A 19,293-nucleotide genomic window follows, 5' to 3' on the forward strand; every position below is an offset into this window, starting at 1 on the left:
AATGAAAAAATAAACACCCCTCAAACTCTTAAATGGCTGGAGGAAAAGCCAGATGGGTCATGGGATGATCAGATGGCAGAGGAACGGCTTCAGAGTCAGAGAGAAGCTAACCTCAGCAGGACACTGAAGTCAAGAGCCTAACTGATCAGAGCCCAGTAGTGCAGAGCTGTCGAGCCAACCCTGAATGAGAAAGTTACCAAAACGCTCACTGAACATGCATCCTCACTCCTGCTCTGAGCTGTAACAAAATTTATGTGCCTAATGAATGCTTGATTATTATTTTTCCAACCCAAAATGCCTGTCTAGACTTTAAGCTTTATTAGTAGTGAAGAGAAAGTGAGCTGGTATTCATGAAAAAAAAAAAAAATTCAGGCAGATTAACAGATGACTTATACCCTTGTGAAATGTCTGTCTTGACCCAAGTGCTAGGACAGTGAGAATCAGGCCTCGTGTGGAGAAAGAAAGGCCACCCCCTCCTCTATTTTGTATGGAAGACTTTTCCACTCCTAGTCAAATGGTGGTGCTAGTTCTTTAGTTTTGAGTTTCTGCGTTTCCTAATTTCATGGTCATAACAGCCTCTTGTCTACTGCCTCAGAACGGATTTCACCAAAACTGAAAATAAAGCTCCATGCTCAGAAGTTCCTTAACGGACTCGAAAGGTTAATGTTCCTTTCCCTTGCCCTTCTATAGCATAAGAAGACAGTCTTTCAGGGACATTCTTCTCCTCAAGCAGGTACTCCTATTTCTTCTTCTCAGTATATATGTATATATATACTTTTTTTTCCTTTTTGTTATATGTGCTACTATTTACAAACGTGATGTAACTTTACAGCTTCCCTCTCCTGTGAAAAGATGTTCATTCTTCTCTTAATGCTCCAGGGATATTTTGCAAAGTTGCTGGCAAGTATTAGTATGACGTTAAAATGTTAAGTCTAAACTTGGTACAGTGAAAATTCACTTTTCAAATAATATTCAGCTGAGTCAGAGGGCAACCCGACTACCCTTTTCTTAGCACTGCACTGACAGGCTGTCTGCTTGCTCCAGATAACGCCTATTTATTTGATCCAGCTCTAGCTAGGAGGTTCTGGATTATCGAAATGTGGCAGAATTTCAAAAAGTATTAATTGGACCGATCACGGGCTAGCATGAACACGCTACCTGTTTTCGTACTCTTTGGTGCTGTAACTTCTGTGAGTTGAAACTAAGCAATCTGAATAAGCCATTACTTGTTTCCTGAAGGCAGTCAAGTTTTCTGAAAAGCTACGCCATCTAGCAATCCAAAAGTCAGCCTCCCTGTCTTTAAAATTGCCCTGTGATTTCAGGGCAAGTTCTCTTGGGTCTTTCTGCCTCAGTTTGCTCTCCTGTGAAAAAAACTCCTGGGCACTTTTTACAGGGGGTTGGTGTGTACATAAATGTCTCCCCCCACCACAAACAGAGTGCTACTTAAATAATGATGTGGCAGTCACAGAAGACAGGGCAGCATACTTTCATTTTGGTTAGAGGCATGCCACATGTTTCAGGAAATGCGCGTTAAGTTCTAAGTTCTGTGCTGTGTTAAGAGGGTAACCAGTCTTCGCTCTCCCAGACATGCCCGTAGTAGCCAACATGATTTTTAAAAAAATCTTAATGTAAGGATTGAGCTTTATCAGGACTTGGGATCATGGCACTGATTTCTGTTTAAAGGCCAAATTTTTATTGGCTTTCTGGGCCAGATATAACAGACTTGCAAAGTAACTCCATGCACAAGATTGCTGGGAAATTCACCTGGTTTTGAATATTATATATATATACACACACACATACATACATACATATATATATATTTATCTCACATCTATGATGTATATATGGTATATATATTAATGTTGAAAGTGAATTTATGAATATGAGGTTGCAGTATTTGAATTTTATCTTAAAATACACTGAGAGGCAAAAGAAATGAAATTAGATGAATGCTTATGAGATGAAGGCTTCAGAACTTGTCTCTACTCTATATAATCCTTTCCTATTTCTCCAAAGCAAATGTTTGCTCCAATTTTGCTAATATCTTATGAAGATTGCCCACTAGGTTTTAATACATGTGACTATACTATTCCAGAGGTTAGATATAACATTGTACAGGGTATTAGTTTTCAAAGAAATTAGGAATAGAAATAACATAATCATTAGAGACAACAACACGGAGGGGAAAAAAAGCAAAAATTTTGAATATGAATGTAAGCGTCATATTTCCTAGCAGGATATTTTTTCTTAGACTCTTGGAGATATTTGTTTTGTTTTATGTCAATGACAGTCAAGGAAAGGGGTAAAGCTCATGTTCTCAAACTTGCAGCAAGAACGAAGTCAAACAATTATCTTTCATTTCAATTAACTCTGTATCTTTCATTCAGTTTAGGATTTAGAGTTATCGACTCTCTTCCTTTCTGCTAACACCAACTCTCAACCTCTGTACAATGTAAATATTTGCACTGCAGGTCCGCTAAACATTTTCATGCGGTTTTCTGTGGCTTCTCTCAGTATGTGTCCATATTCCTTTAGTCCAGTTGATTAGAACAACCGCTGAGCCTCAGGGCCTGGTGCTTAGGCTTTAGTTTGCCCAAAACAGAGAACAGCACATGTTCATGGTTGCAGGTTGGCTACAAAGATGAGTAGGCAAGAATGAGAGTGACCCAGCTTTGAGTAAATCATCCATATTGGTTGTAAAATATTCATAGCATAAATTTCCCCCATAGTGGTTGAGAAATGGTTCTGTCCATTCATGTCCATCATGGCTGTGTCTCTGTCCTTAATCCCCCTGTGGGGCTCCCTGTACAGAGTGTAATAAAGTACTAGTTTTAGAGGGAGATACTTGTATGTGTGTTAGTTGCTCAGTCGTGTCTGACTCTTTGTGACCCCATGGACTGTAGCCCGCCAGGCTCCTCTGTCCATGGATTCTCCAGGCAAGAATACTGGAGTGGATTGCCATACCCTTCTCCAGAAGATCTTCCCAATGCAGGGACTGAACCCTGGTCTCCTCCACTGCAGGAAGATTCTTTACCGTTTGAGCTACAGGGAAGTCTTAGCAGGTGGCTTTTGATGAAGGTGATGGTGAGGAAGGTGATCTTGCCTACTAGGCACAAATTCAGTTGACTTGCTCTGGATCATTCCCACTGGACCCTGACAAAACCTTGCACATCAGTGAGTTTATGATTCTTTCTAAGGAGTGTAAAATTTTTTTTCTTTCACACTCTGAAATCGAGTCAGGATGCACAGGCTTGCATTATCCCTGCCTGCATGCTAAGTCACTTCAGTTGTGTCTGACTCTGTGAGACTCTATGGACTGTGGCCCACCAGGCTCCTCTGTCCATGGGATTCTCCAGGCAAGAATATTTGAGTAGGTTGCCATGCCTTTCCTCAGGGGATCTTCCTGGCCCAGGGATTGAACCTGCATCTCTTACATCTCCTGCATTGGCAGGTGGATTCTTTACCGCTAGCGCCACCTGGGAAGATCCTTGCATCATCCATTTGCCCCTAAAAATATGTTGCTGGAAAGCATCTGCTTCTGCTCAGGTCTCTCCTAGCAGACCTCTCTGGTGAGGATTCAGATATTCAGCAAGTTTTGATTCAAAACCACAGGAGATGGCTGAGTCCAAGCCAGCATGCCCATCACTTTCTAGTTGTATGATTTAACCTCTGGCCTCAAATTCCTCATCTGCAAAGTAGGGATAATAGGAGTGGCCCCTGGATTTTATTGTGTGGAATAAACGAGATTATACCGCTAATAAGCCACTTATGGTCTTCACATGTTAGAAACTCCATAGGATGAAGTCATTTTTATTCCAAGCCTAGTTACACTGCCTGATAGAAAATGTTGGTGGAATAAATGATTAGACCTCATGGTCAATATCACAGCCACTAGGAATTTGCATCCATTGGACCAAATAGGGAACTTGACCTGAAGAAAAAAAAAGAACAAAAGCCGTCGGCTGAGCCTGCCACGGGTGCAATGCTGCTGCATCTGTAATGAGCATAAAGTATTGCAAGAGAAGGTACAGAAACCCCTAACATCCTACCCTCCATTATGACTTCTCCTTTGTGACCCTATCCATTTGTGATAAGAGGAGTAGTAAAGAAAATGGTCAAATTCTTGCTGAGACAAGTATGAATGAAACTTGGTACAAATGCTTCCCATTCATTTTGCTGACAGGAAAAGTGTTTGGTTTGGTGGTTGGGCAAAGCATGAGTCTGTACATGTGTACAGTTGTACCCTGATTTCTCATTCAATGTGATGCCAGAGACCTGGGATGATTTCGCCCTCTGGCTCTATAACAAACACTTAATGCCTACGAGGTGGTAGGAGCAGCAATCATATTAGCATTTCCCATTTGCTGCTCTGATTTTGTATCATGCTTTTTATAAGCATGATCATACTTAATCTTTACAACCACCCCACATGGTAAACAACAGTATGGTTCCAGTTTTACAAATGAGGACACCAAGGCTTTGCAAAATTAAGTCACGTGCCCAATGGTAGGCGTCTTTATAAAGGACAGTTCTAAGACTTGAAGATAAGCTTCTCTGTTTCCCAAGCCCATGCTTCCAGCCATTCTGTGATAGAACATTCATCTCTAAAGTTTTGGATCCATATGATCCTTGCCCAGGAGATCTAACCAGTTCATCCTAAAGGAAATCAGTCCTGAATGTTCATTGGAAGGACTGATGTTGAAGCTTAAACTCCAATACTTTGGCCACCTGATGCAAAGAGCTGACTCATTTGAAAAGACCCTGATGCTGGGGAAGATTGAAGGCGAGAGGAGAAAGGGACGACAGAGGATGAGATGGTTGGATGGCATCACCGACTCAATGGACATGAGTCTGAGTAAACTCCGAGAGTTAGTGATGGACAGGGAGGCCTGGCGTGCTGCTGTCCATGGGGTTGCAAAGAGTCTGAGCGACTGAACTGAACTGAACTGATCCGTGCCTTGGAGGAGCAAGCTGAGCATCTAGGCTGATAAGAGATAAGAGCACACACCCTCTGGGTCTCAGTATCTTCATCTGTAAATAGGGAATAATGATATCTGACTCATAGAAGCTTTATGGCTATTCATGGGGATTAAATTGAATAATGTAAGTAAAAGAACTTTGTAGAAATTTCAGCTTTATGAAACATAAGTGTTAGGTGCAGAATGCATAAATAATGATTTAATTACATGTCACCACGTGAGTGAGAGTGGCCTTGGTGTGATGCTATGAAATGAGGATGCAAGGTGGGTTCATTTGTGCTCTAAAGACCTAAGAGTGTGTGCAGTGGTGGAGGTGTGGGTGGAGAGGCTTGGGCCACCCCACCCCCACCCCTCCACTGCCCCGGAACAGGAGGGAAGGGTTGTAAGTAGGGCTGGCAGAGGGGTGGGGCTTTGGATAGTGGCAGATAGGCCTGGAGTCAGCCTGTTCCCTCTCTGTAATCCTCTCCCTGGGGCATTGCAGTAGTCCTTAGGATGCTCTCTGACTTGTCTGAGAAGACAAGCAGCCAGGAGCTGCCCTCGCAGTTCTGTTGTGAAAAACCACAAACTCTGGTTCAGCTGCACACCTGGTGCTTCATTTTACTAACCCCGGCCATCAGGAGCTTCAAATGGCTTCTCTTTTCTATTTATAGTCATCATAAACTCTCAGTTCTTTGAGGTTTCCTGCTAAGAATGAATGCAGATGGAGGCACAGCCTTCCAGCTTCCCTTTCTCGATACTTTGAAGACAACACATGACCCCGGGTGGGAACTGGCAGTCATGAGGGGGAAGAGACAGGCCCCGACAAAAGGACAACCTAGGGAAATGGACGAGTCTATGCAGTCACAGCCCCTGGTCTGGGTCCCTGCCCTTTGCTGGGACAGTAGATTGCCACTGGGGTTTTGCATTTCTTTTTCCTCGGATCCCATCAAACTGCTCTCTGATCAAATAACCAGCAGCTGAGCTCTCTAAATATGCTTATTCCCCTAGATTGGTTCAGAAGACCTGAAAGCCTTTTTGCAAATGGATGAACTACATTTCTGAGACCCTTCTTCCCTCTGCTGTTCATAGAAATAGTCTCAGTGGGGTATTTCCTTTCAGAAGTTTGAAAAAGGCACAAAGAAATCCACAAGAAAATTTGAGTTTATCTCACAGAAAACTGTCTCTTATACTCTCATCTTTACTTACTATTGGGGCTTCCCTGGTGGCTCAGACGGTAAAGAATCTGCCTGCAATGCAGGAGACCTGGGTTTGATCCCTGGGTCGGGAAGATCCCCTGGAGAAGGGAATGGCAACCCACTCCATTATTCTTGCCTGGAGAATCCCATGGACAGAGGAGCCTGCTGGGCCACAGTTCATGGGGTTGCAAGGAGTCAGACACGTCTGAGTGACTAACATACACTTAACTATAGCCAATCATCTGTCAACATTCATTTCCTTAAAACTATGTACTGTAAAGTAATAGAGATGATCACATCATATATGATAATCCATTTTATTATATTTCACTTTAAAACTATGTGACAAATATAGATTTCTTTGAAATTTTGAAAATTCCACTTACATCTTTTTTTTTTTTGCTTATCTTTGTTTCTACAGTCACCAAGTGAAACTGGGGCCATTCAAGACAAAAGGACATACACTGCTGCTTCTGTACCTTTTTAGCAAGAAACACAAAGCCCTTCCCCAAAGCCTCTACCCCTGCCCTGCCTCCAGGCTTGCCTGCATCAAATTTTACTAAAGGATATTTATAGATTACTTAGAATCCAATATACTTCAACCTGACACACACTGTTCAGTTTTTTTCCCCAGATTTTATTTAAGGAATGAGTAATATTTACAAAGGCCCTCCTGTGGTTTATTAAGGTCTGTCCAGAGTCTCTGCTCCCAACCAGACCAAAAGTGTCTCAAGTGCAATGACGGGCTTTGTGCCGGCCTCACTCTAGCGCCGCGGGGGTACTGGGGTGCAGGGTGGTGTTGTTCTTTAGTCACTCAGTCATGTCCAACTCTTTGCTACCCCGTGGACAGTAGCCTGCCAGGCTTCTCTGTCCAAGGGGATTCTCCAGGCAAGAATACTGGAGTGGGTTGCCATTTCCTTCTCTAAGGGATCTTCCCAGTCCAGGGATCCTCCCAGTACAGGGATCCAACCTGCATCTTCTGCACTGGCAAGCGGATTCTTTGAGCCACTTGGGAAGCCCTGCACTGGGTGTTGAGGACATAATTGTGTGTGATAGAGCCTGATCTATTCCTTGATCCTGGGACATTCACTATCAGTTATGGTCACTGAAGCATGTGATAGGATATATGATTATTACACAATGACCATCATGTCACATAATATAATATGGCAAAGTAGAATGTGGTGAGTGCTTCATGAAAAGTCAACACGTGGTGTGGAAGCAAAGAAGGGAATCTATTTCTGGGGGAGAGGTGATGGGAAGGAGGGATGGAGAGGGAGAGGATGGTTAGGGATGGTTTCACATAGGAAGTAACATTTGTCCATGACCTTAATGGATGGGTAATGTTTACATAGGAAGATTTAAGGAAAGACAAGGGCATAAGTAAAGGCATGGGGATAAAGGATTTGAGGACACATTAGCCAGCCTGTGGGAACATGGGTGAGAAGGGTGCAGGGGAGTGGTGTGAGATTATTTTGTAATTGAGAGGTAACTGTCAGACTTCTGGACTAATGGTGTAGACATTCTAGAGTAGGGTTGGAATGAAATGAAAACTTAAGCTTAGGAAAATGCTGTGTAAATTGTAGTTCTCAGATGAAGAGTGAGCATGTCACTTTGGAGGTAATCACTAATTCAAGAGAAAGTGAAAAGTGAAAGTGAAAGTCACTCAATCGTGTCTGACTCTTTGTGACTCCATGGACTATAGTTCATGGAATTCTCTAGGCCAGAACACTGGAGTGAGTAGCCTTTCCCTTCTCCAGGGGATCTGCCCAACCTATGGATCGAACCCAGGTCTCCCGCATTGCAGGGGGATTCTTTACCAGCTGAGCCACAAGGGAAGCCCAAGAATACTGGAGTGGGTAGTCTATCCCTTCTCCAGCGGATCTTCCTGACCCAGGAATCAAACTGGAGTCTCCTGCATTGTAGGCGGTTTCTTTACCAGGGAAGCTCCAGTTCAAGAGAGGTGTTTAAAAAATCTTGATTGTTTATGGTTGTAAAGAATATTTTTGTTCCCAAAATGACTAGTGGAAAAGAAGTAGGTTAGGATTCAGAAGATATAACTCTGCCACTGATAGGCTGAATAATATCAGCAAACAACTTGCATGCTCAGGGCTCTGTTTTCCCAACTGTAAAATGGGCATAATAACTACCAAACACTGATTAAATATGCTCCTAGTGATACAATGAAGATTAAGTGACAGAACTTGAAAAGTTTTATATATGTGTTACTCATATATGTGTTGGAGAAGGAAATGGCAGCCCACTCCAGTAATCTTGCCCAGAGAATCCTGTGTACGGAGGAGCCTGGTGGGCTGCTGTCTATGGGGTCACACAGAGTCGGACACGACTGAAACAACTTAGCAGCAGCAGCAGCATATATGTATAAAATGCAATTAACTTGGAATATTTTCATAGTAAAATTACTTTATTTAAACAAAATGTAGATTTAGAAGAGAATGGTTCATATTTCTATTAGATTAGATTAAGGTTGTTTTAATTTGTTTGTAGTTATTAAATAGGTACTTTGTACCAGGTACTGAATAGTCTTTTAAAAAAATATTTTATTGTGGTTAAGAACCCTTAACATGAGCTGTATTTTCTTAACAAATGGAAGGAAGTCCAAAAGGGAGGGATATATGTACATATATGGCTGATTTACTTTGCTGTACAGTAGAAACTAACACAATGATGTAAAGCAACTCTACTCCAAAAGAAATTGATCAGCCATACATATACATATATCCATACATATGGCTGAATCCCTTCACTGTTCACCTGAAACTATCACAGCATTGTTAATTGGCTATACCCCAGTACAAAACAAAAAGTTGAAAAATTAATTAAAAAACATTGTTGTTAACTATAGATGTTGTTCAATAGATCTCTAGAGCTTATTTAATTGAAACTTTATGTCTATTGATTAATAACCCATTTCCTCCTCTCTCAAGCCTCTGGTAACCACCATGCCAGTCTTTAATTTTATTAATTTGACTATTTAAGATACCTCATATAATTGGAATCATGCAGTACTTATGCTTCTGTAACTGGCTTATTTCCCATGGCATAATGTCCTTCTGGTCCACCATATTGTCACATATTAAAAAATTTACTCTTTTTAAGACTTAATAGTATTCTATTATGCATAGATACTGCATTTACTTAATCAGTTTATCTCTGGATGCACATTCAGGTTGTTTTCATACTGAACAAACCACTTTGAGTAGTGCTGCAATGAACATGGGGGTGCTAATATTTCTTCCAGATCTTGATTTCAATTCTTCTGGATGTAGACCCAGAACTGGGATTGCTGGGTCATCTGGTAGTTTTATTTTTAAATTTGAAGAACCTCCTACTGTTTTCCATAGCAGTTGAACCCGTTTTGCATTCCTACCAACAGTATGCAAGGGTTCCAATTTCTCCACATTCTCACCAGTTCTTGTCTTTTTAATAATAGCCATCCTAACGGTGTAAATGATATTTCATTGTGGTTTTGATTTGCATTTCTCTGTTGATTAGTGATGATGAGCATTATTTCATGTATCCATTGGCCATATGAATATCTTTGGAGAAACATTTATTCAAGTTCTTAGCCCTTTAAAAATTGGATTATTTGTATTTCTGATATTAAATTGTATGAGTTTCTTACATATTTTGTAGATTAACTCTTTTCAGCTATATGGCTTGCAAATATTTTCTTTCATTCTGTAGGTTGTCTTTTCACTTTGTTGAGTATTTTCTGTGCAGATGATTTTTAGTTTGATGTAGTTCCACTTGTTTATTTTGTTTTTTGTTGCCTGTGCTCTTGGTGTCATATGTGTTAAATCATTGGCAAGATCAATGTCATGAAGCTTTCCCCCTTTTCTTCTAGGAGTTTTACAGTTTTGAGTCTTATGTTTAAGTCTTCAATCCATTTTGAGTTGGTTTTTGTATACTGTGTAAGTTAGTATTCAATGTCATTGTTTTTCGAGTAGAATCCAATTTTCCCAACACCATTTATTGAACAGACAATACGTAATACAGTACATCATTGTGTACTCTTGGCACCTTGTTGAAGACCAATCAACTAGGTAAATGTAGATTTATTTAGAACTCTCCTATTCTGTTGGTCTATATATCTGTCTTTATACTAGTACAATACTGTTTTGATTGCTGTAGCTTAATAATGTTTTTTGAAACCAGAAGGTGTTATGTGTTATACCTCCTGCTTTGTTTGAACAAGTCCAATTTTGAGGTTCCATTTCCCTCACCTGTTAAATAAAGGCATTGGATTAGGGGTACCCTGTGCTCCCTGTTGCTATACTCCTTTATGACTCTATAACTCTTTCCCTCAGCAATCTCCACTTAGAACAGTGAATTGAGATACTTATATAAGCACAATCAAATCCATGGGCATCTATGCTGGGAATGAAAGACATGTTATCATTCTATTGGTTTAGGACTCTAGTCAGACAAAGAAGATTCTGATATCTGTTGCAGCCGTCTGACAAGCTTTGTGGTTTGAGGATAAAGAGAAGGAATCAGATTGTGCTTTCTTTTTGCCTGGTTCTAAGGAGAAATAAGGAGAAGGCAATGGCACCCCACTCCAGTACTCTTGCCTGGAAAATCCCATGGATGGAGGAGCCTGGTAGGCTGCAGTCCATGGGGTCACTGGGAGTCGGACACGACTGGGCGACTTCACTTTCACTTTTCCCTTTCATGCACTGGAGAAGGAAATGGCAACCTACTCCAGTACTCTTGCCTAGAGAATCCCAGGGACGGTGGAGCCTGGTGGGCTAAGTCTATGGGGTCGCACAGAGGCAGACACGACTGAAGCGACTTAGCAGCAGCAGCAGCAAGGAGAAATAAAAGGCAAGTACACCAATTAAAAAAAAAGAAAAGGCAAAGACTTATTGGGGGTTGGGAGTTGGGGCGGGGGGAAGGCCAAGCATACTAAATAATTTAATTTCAGTTACAATAAATCTCAAGTGATAATACTCCACTCCTGAGGATGCTCCCTGGTGGGCAATGTTGGGGCATTTTATTTTAAGCAGAAAAGTACAGGGACAGGGTGACATCATAACATTCAGCATAAGGAACATTGCTCACATTGGTCTGTGGGTCTACCCCTCCAGATTATTTAGGCTTCACCAATCAAGACAAGAGGTATTTCCAAATCTAGTTTGTGAGGGAAAGTTTTCATAGAAGAATGTTATTTTCTAGGAACTGAAAAAGCAGGAAGCAAAGGTCTCCTGCTTCCTATGGCATTCATGTTGCCTAAACAATATTAATAGAGTTGAGTATTAATCATCCAGAGCAGCTCACAAATTATCTATGTTCAGACTACTCAGGGCCCTTGCTTCACTTTCTTCTCACCATCTGGAGTCTGTCCATTTGACTCCTCCCTCAGTACTTGGAAGAGAAGCAAAACTGAAGTGCGCCAATTTTCTACTTGTTAGCAGCCATGGTAAAAAGTTCAGTAGGGGAAGGGATTTATACTGTTAAGCCAAAGGAAGTTTTTGGATTGCTTAAGGCTCTAGTTTGTTGATGGGATTTCTAGAATTCACCAACACTGATATTTGAGAATTGAGTACTCTAGACAAGTTTGTAGATTTATGAAAGTGTAACTAACAAGGGCTGTCCTTAAATTTCTTATCCAGCTCTTCAGTTCTAGATTTATTGCCAATTTTGTTTATCAAACTTATTCTCAGAGGAGTGGTATTTGCTGTGGCCACAAGGAAACATCTGTGAGCTTAAACCTTAGAGGCAGATAGCCAGTTAGAACATTTGGCATGTAAGGCTTAGACTGAAGAAGAGAAAAATTAATCAAGGAAACCCTTAAAAATATTGAGAAGGCAACTTAAAAAAAAGTCTTATCACTGATGAACTGAAGTATTGAGTTCATGTTAATTAAGAAATGTCAGGATTTATAATGAATCAATGAGGAGTGTCATATTATGGCAAGGTTGGAAGTTGATGTCAATCTCTGTTGCCAGGATTTATGGTAGATTATATAATGAAATCCTGAGCTCTGTGAGATCAAAGGAAAATGCTGGCTCTTTCTTCATCCATTCTCTTAGGTCAAGCCTACCCAGCAAGAAGCCAAGTCGAGAGTTGAGCAATTATCTGAAGTGGGCAGTAAAGACGGCCAAAACCAGATAATACATAACCAGAAAGTCACCGTGGAGGGAAAATGTGGACTGAAAATAGAAGGGAAGGGGGTAAAATGTCAAACAGTTTGGTCAGTGTCCACAGTCCAAAGTTACTGGAGAACAGCTAATTCCTGGCTTCATGTAATTATCTAGAATGAGTATAAAGACTAGAGTTAAAAAAAAAGATGAATTCATTACCAAGGTTGTTGTATATTTGTGCAAAATTTCTTTGTATCTGTATTACTATCTGTGACATGTCGATTTCTGAGTATTTCCAGGGATTTTACTATTTTAGATTAGTATGTCGAGGTGATAGACAGAGTGCCTGATGAACTATGGACAGAGGTTCGTGACATTGTACAGGAGACAGGGATCAAGAAAATCCCCATGGAAAAGAAATGCAAAAAAGCAAAATGGCTGTCTGAGGAGGCCTTACAGATAGCTGGGAAGAGAAGAGAAGTGAAAAGCAAAGGAGAAAAGGAAAGATATTCCCATCTGAATGCAGAGTTCCAAAGAAAAGCAAGGAGAGATAAGAAAGCCTTCCTCAGCGATCAGTGCAAAGAAATAGAGGAAAACAACAAAATGGGAAAGACTAGAGATCTCCTCAAGAAAATTAAAGATACCAAAGGAACATTTCATGCAAAGATAGGTTCGATAAAGGACAGAAATGGTATGGACCTAACAGAAGCAGAAGATATTAAGAAGAGGTGGCAAGAATACACAGAAGAACTGTGCAAAAAAGATCTTCATGGCCCAGATAATCACGATGGTGTGATCACTCACCTAGAGCCAGACATCCTGGAATGTGAAGTCAAGTGGGCCTTAGAAAGCATCACTACGAACAAAGCTAGTGGAGGTGATGGAATTCCAGTTGAGCTATTTCAAATCCTCAAAGGTGATGCTGTGAAAGTGCTGCACTCAATATGCCAGCAAATCTGGAAAACTCAGCAGTGGCCACAGGACTGGAAGAGGTCAGTCTTCGTTCCAATCTCAAAGAAAGGCAATGCCAAAGAATGCTCAAACTACTGCACAATTGCACTCATCTCACATTCTAGTAAAGTAATGCTCAAAATTCTCCCAGTCAGGCTTCAGCAATACGTGAACCGTGAACTTCCAGATGTTCAAGCTGGTTTTAGAAAAGGCAGAGGAACCAGAGATCAAATTGCCAATATCCACTGGATCATCAAAAAAACAAGAGAGTTCCAGAAAAACACCTATTTCTGCTTTATTGACTATGCCAAAGCCTTTAACTGTGTGGATCACAATAAACTGTGGAAAATTCTGAAAGAGATGGGAATACCAGACCATCTGACCTGTCTCTTGAGAAACCTGTATGCAGGTCAGGAAGCAACAGTTAGAACTGGACATGGAACAACAGACTTGTTCCAAATAGGAAAAGGAGTACGTCAAGGCTGTATATTGTCACCCTGCTTATTTAACTTCTATGCAGAGTACATCATGAGAAACCCTGGGTTGGAAGAAACACAAGCTGGGATCAAGATTGCCGGGAGAAATATCAATAACCTCAGATATGCGGATGACACCACCCTTATGGCAGAAAGTGAAGAAGAACTAAAGAGCCTCTTGATGAAGGTGAAAGAGGAGAGTGAAAAAGTTGGCTTAAAGCTCAACGTTCAGAAAACTAAGATCATGGCATCTGGTCCCATCACTTCATGGGAAATAGATGGGGAAACAGTGGAAACAGTGTCAGACTTTATTATGGGGGGCTCCAAAATCACTGCAGATGGTGATTGCAGCCATGAAATTAAAAGACGCTTACTCGTTGGAAGGAAGGTTATAGCCAACCTAGATAGCATATTTAAAAGCAGAGACATTACTTTGCCAACAAAAGTCCATCTAGTCAAGGCTATGGTTTTTCCAGTGGTCATGTATGGATGTGAGAGTTGGACGGTGAAGAAAGCTGAGTGCCGAAGAATTGATGCTTTTGAACTGTGGTGTTGGAGAAGACTCTTGAGAGTCCCTTGGACTGCAAGGGAAAGGGAAGTTGCTCAGTTGTGTCCGACTCTTTGCGACCCTGTGGACTGTAGCCTACCAGGCTCCTCCGTCCATGGGATTCTCTAGGCAAGAACACTGGAGTGGTTTGCCATTTCCTTCTCCAGGGGATCTTCCCTGACCCAGGGATGGAACCCAGGTCTCCCGCATTGGAGGCAGACGCTTTAACCTCTGAGCCACCAGGGAAGTCTGGACTGCAAGGAGATCCAATCAATCCATCCGAAAAGAGATCAATCCTGGGTGTTCATTGGAAGGTCTGATGTTGAAGCTGGAACTCCAATACTTTGGCCACCTCATGCAAATGGTTGACTCATTGGAAAAGACCCTAATGCTGGGTAGGATTGGGGGCGGAAGGAGAAGGGGACGACAGAGGATGAGATGGTTGGATGGCATAACCGACTCGATGGACATGGGTTTGGGTGGACTCCGGGAGTTGGTGATGGACAGAGAGGCCTGGCGTGCTGCAATTCATGGGGTCGCAGAGAGTCGGACACGACTGAGCGACTGAACTGAACTGAACTGATGTCGAGGTGACTGAGGAAGCCCATGCACTCTATTGTCTTACATGGAGAAAAAATTTTACATTAATTGAATGTTATATTTAATTAACCTTTTCCACCTACACCATAGGTTTATGAGTTTTCCATTGAAAACTTTGATTCTCTCCTACCTTTATCATTTCCTTATGTGGTAACTTCTGTATCTCCTTGATGTTCATAGAATTTATCAAGGAATTGTACAAAACCACTGGAATAGGGTTTCCATTACCTTTGGTTAAAAGATAAAAAATGAAACTACCAAAGTCTTAGATCAATGTCATTTTTTTCTTCTATTTGAAATGAAAACCATAAACTACTTACTCTGAGCAGATGTTTCCTAGGCCTAAAATATAGTTGTCACTCCTTGACCCCTATAAATCTGTCATTGTGTACCTGCTAATCTTGAAAACTCCTTAATTCAACATTAAACTTTCCATTTGTTGTTTTCTTATTGAGAAAAAGTTCATAAATTAGATTCCCTGCTGCTTAGAATTAAGAAAAAACACAGTCAGGCTAGTATTACAGAGAGAAAAACAAAGTGAAGAAGTTAATATTTTTTCACTCTTATCATGTCTTGTACTTTGAAAGCCATTGTATACAACATTTTGAAGAAAAAAAAAAAACTCAAAAAATAACCCAGGGCCTTTTTTTCAATAGCTCAGGCTGATGTTTGAAATTCACAGTGAAAATTGCTCATGGAATATTCCTGAAGTACTGCTAGGGAGACCATTGGAATACCTTATATAAAGTAAAAATTCAAGAAGAATTTTGCATGAAGTAAGGATTAAGAAAGTTGTTTTGTAAATAATATGAAAGGGTGTATTAAGTGGCACTGTTAAATTCCTCACTTATTCTGTGTAGTGACTGCTTTTGCTGTCATAGAGCAATGTCTGAATCTCTGTGATAAACCCATACAACACAGCCACAGCAGGTTCAAGTCTGCTTCTGAACTCGTGTTTGGAGATGCTGTGGGCCAGCACTTTTTGCTCTAGTAGCAAAATTGATCTACAAAAACAGAATTTATCCTATGGACCTGAGTTGGTAGGGTGGGTGGTAGTCTGTGAATTTTGCGTGATTGCTTGCTAATGGCATCCATGGCAAATATCTTATGCCTTCTTTAGCTCTGTAAAAGAATATGATCAGGGAGTCATGTGCAGATGTGAGAGTTGGACCATAAAGCGCCGAGCACCAAAGAATTGATGCTTTTGAACTGTGGTGTTGAAGACTCTTGAGAGTCCCTTGGACAGCAATGAGATAAAACCAGTTAATCCTAAAATAACCAACCCTGAATATTCATTGGAAGGACTGATGCTGAAGCTGAAGGTCCAACACTTTGGCCATCTGATGTGAAGTGCCAACTCACTGGAAAAGAACCTGATGCTGGGAAAGATTGAAGGCAGGAGGAGAAGGGGGCGATGGAGGACAAGAGAAGGTTGGATGGCTCAACTGACTCAATGGACATGAGTTTGAGCAAGCTCTAGGAGTTGGTGATGGACAGGGAAGCCTGGTGTCCTGTACTGCAGTCCTTGGGGTCGCAAAGAGTCAGACACGACTGAGCAACTGAACAACAACAACAATGATCAGGGAATTTTGAGCTGAACAGTCATGCGAAACATTGATTCACCAAAACTTATTGATAAGTGAGACTCCTTTTATCTTCAACCACCTTGTTTAATTTATGCAAATAATTAAACCAGTTTTAATTAAGAAAATCTCTAGAAGCCACCCACACAAGCCTTTCCCTCTCTGGTAAAAACAAAATGAGGAAGCAAACTAGGAGACTTAAGCACACAAAATTCTTGTCATTGTCTAGGATTTAGCACCACATCTTAGCAAGCTCTTTTGGAGAAAGGATGTAGATATTAATCTGGATTCAGAATCACCATTGAGACATATGTGAATATTTTAGTTTTCTTTTCTTTTCTCTCCTGTCTTCTTCCATGAATACATTAGACCAAATTCACCCATTCGGTTTGGAGAAGGGTTTTTCATTTAGTTTCTTTGATTATCAAATGTGTTTTGCCAAGGGTGGAGCAGTAACTGATCAGGGTAACTGATGTGTTTCTTGAGATCAGGTTCAGGATACAGTCTATAAGCTACATCCTCTGTATGCACTGTGTGATCCAAGTTTCTTTATGTGTGATCAAGGATGTTAACCAATGTATCTACAGTGCTCGGTAGTCCACTTTACATACAGAAAACCCAAACATTTTTTTTTTAAAGCTCTTTTATTTTATTCTTTTCCTCCTCAGAGCTCTACCATAGCTACTCGTAAGTAAGAACATTTCCTGATTTTAATTTCACAACCTCCTTTTTCTTTTGCCAGTTGTATTGTGCTAATAGGAAGCAAAATGTGTGTGTGCTTACATGTTTTATTGAAGTACAAAACATTTACAATTTTGTGTTGTTTCAGGTGTATAGGAAGTGATCCAGTTATACATACAAGCATATACATAGAAATATATATACATACATATATATATATTATTTTTCAGATTCTTTTCCCTTATAGGTTATTATAAAATATTGAGTTTAAATTCCTGTGTTATACAGTAGGTCTTCGTTGATTATCTATTTTTGTCTATTTTATATATAGTGGTGTGTATATGATACTCTGAAACTTCCAATTTATCCTATACCCTTTCCCCTTTGTTAACCATAGTTTATTTAACCATAGTTTGTTTTCCATGCCTGTGAGTCAGTGTGTGTGTTTAACTTAACCCTAAAATAGGAGAACATCTTCCAAATATATACTTTATTTATTCATTTACCTACCTCAAAATAGAGACATGATTCTTATATTCTCAGTCACTGAGAATCCTTTCTACTGAATTCAGTTATTCAAAATGTCAATTGGCAGGTTCATAAGGGGAAAAAAGCTGATATTAGGTGGACAAGTAACCATTTCACTTTATTTGTGATCACCAAGTAATCACATTGGTTTTTATTTAAAATTTAAAAGAGAAAATAACTGGCTTTCCAGCCCATTCTTCATTTTTTCCATGGATCATTTCTAAACTAGTTACCAAACCTCTTGAAAAGCTGTGCATACATTACAGTGAAAATACAAATTGTCACCATTGCCTAGAAGCCAATCTGAGAGGCTATTTATTTAGCAGTTTGTGAATCCAGTTCAGTTCGGTTGCTCAGTCATATCCGACTCTTTGCTACCCCATGGACTGCAGCATGCTAGGCCTCCCTGTCCATCACCAACTCCCAGAGTTGACTCAAACTCATGTCCATTGAGTCGGTGATGCCATCCAGCCATCTCATCCTCTGTCGTCCCCTTCTCCTCTCACCTTCAATTTTTCCCAGCATCAGGGTCTTTTCAAATGAGTCAGTTCTTCACATCACGTGGCCAAAGTATTGGAGTTTCAGCTTCAACATCAGTCCTTCCAATGAATATTCAGGACTGATTTCCTTTAGGATGGACTGGTTGGATCTCCTTGCAGTCCAAGGGACTCTCAAGAGTCTTCTCCAACACCAGAGTTCAAAAGCATCAATTCTTTGGCACTCAGCCTTCTTTATAGTCCAACTCTCACATCCATACATGACTACTGGAAAAGTAATGTCTCTGCTTTTTAATATGCTGTCTAGGTTGGTCATAACTTTTCTTCCAAGGAGTAAGCGTCTTTTAATCTCATGGCTGCAGTCACCATCTACAGTGATTTTGGAGCCCCCCAAAATAAAGTCTGTCACTGTTTCCCCATCTTTTTGCTGTGAAGTGATGGGACCAGATGCCATGATCTTAGTTTTCTGAATGTTGAGCTTTAAGCCAACTTTTTCACTCTCCTCTTTCACTTTCATCAAGAGGTTCTTTAGTTCTTCTTCACTTTCTGCCATAAGGGTGGTATCATCTGCATATCTGAAGTTATTGATATTTTTCCCAGCAAACTTGATTCCAGCTTGTGCTTCCTCCAGTCCAGCATTTCTCATGATGTACTCTGCATATAAGTTAAATAAGCAGGGTGACAATATCCAGCCTTGGCGTACTCTTTTCCCTATTTGGAACCAGTCTGTTGTTCCATGTCCAGTTCTAACTGTTGCTTCCTGACTTGCACACAGATTTCTCAAGAGGCAGGTCAGGTGGTCTATTATTCCCATCTCTTTCAGAATTTTCCACAGTTTTTTGTGATCCACACAGTCAAAGGCTTTGGCATAGTCAATAAAGCAGAAATAGATGTTTTTCTGGAACTCGAATCCAGTACTAGCATGTGATATAAAAGATTAAAAGCTCCTCAGGTCTGTAAATACCATGCTATCCTTCAAAATGTTTAAAACCACAGGAAGTCTGAGTCAATGGAGTAATACTGGAAGGTTTATTTTTATGTAACCTGCCCAAATTACAAGGGAGGGCTGGGGAGCAGGACCCAGGTCTGTCTGCAAATCAGCTAAAGATGCCAGTGGAGTAAACCCTGATTTCTCTAAGGACCAAACTGGTATATACTACTCAGTG

General features: G+C 40.6%; 1 protein-coding gene across 4 annotated transcripts in view; it reads left to right on the plus strand.

Moving 5' to 3' along the window:
* Positions 1-593: 593 nt before the first annotated feature.
* ESR1 (estrogen receptor 1) overlaps positions 594-19,293 on the plus strand; it is a 391,695-nt gene continuing 372,995 nt past the window's right edge. For all 4 annotated transcript variants that reach the window (XM_081530291.1, XM_081530289.1, XM_081530287.1 and 1 more), the window contains exon 1: positions 594-733. The gene's annotated coding sequence lies outside the window, so the exon portion shown is untranslated. The remainder of the gene's footprint in view (positions 734-19,293) is intronic.

This window comes from Giraffa tippelskirchi, chromosome 9 (genome assembly GCF_054371585.1).
Source record: "Giraffa tippelskirchi isolate mGirTip1 chromosome 9, T2T-mGirTip1v1.2.pri, whole genome shotgun sequence".
NCBI lineage: Eukaryota > Metazoa > Chordata > Mammalia > Artiodactyla > Giraffidae > Giraffa > Giraffa tippelskirchi.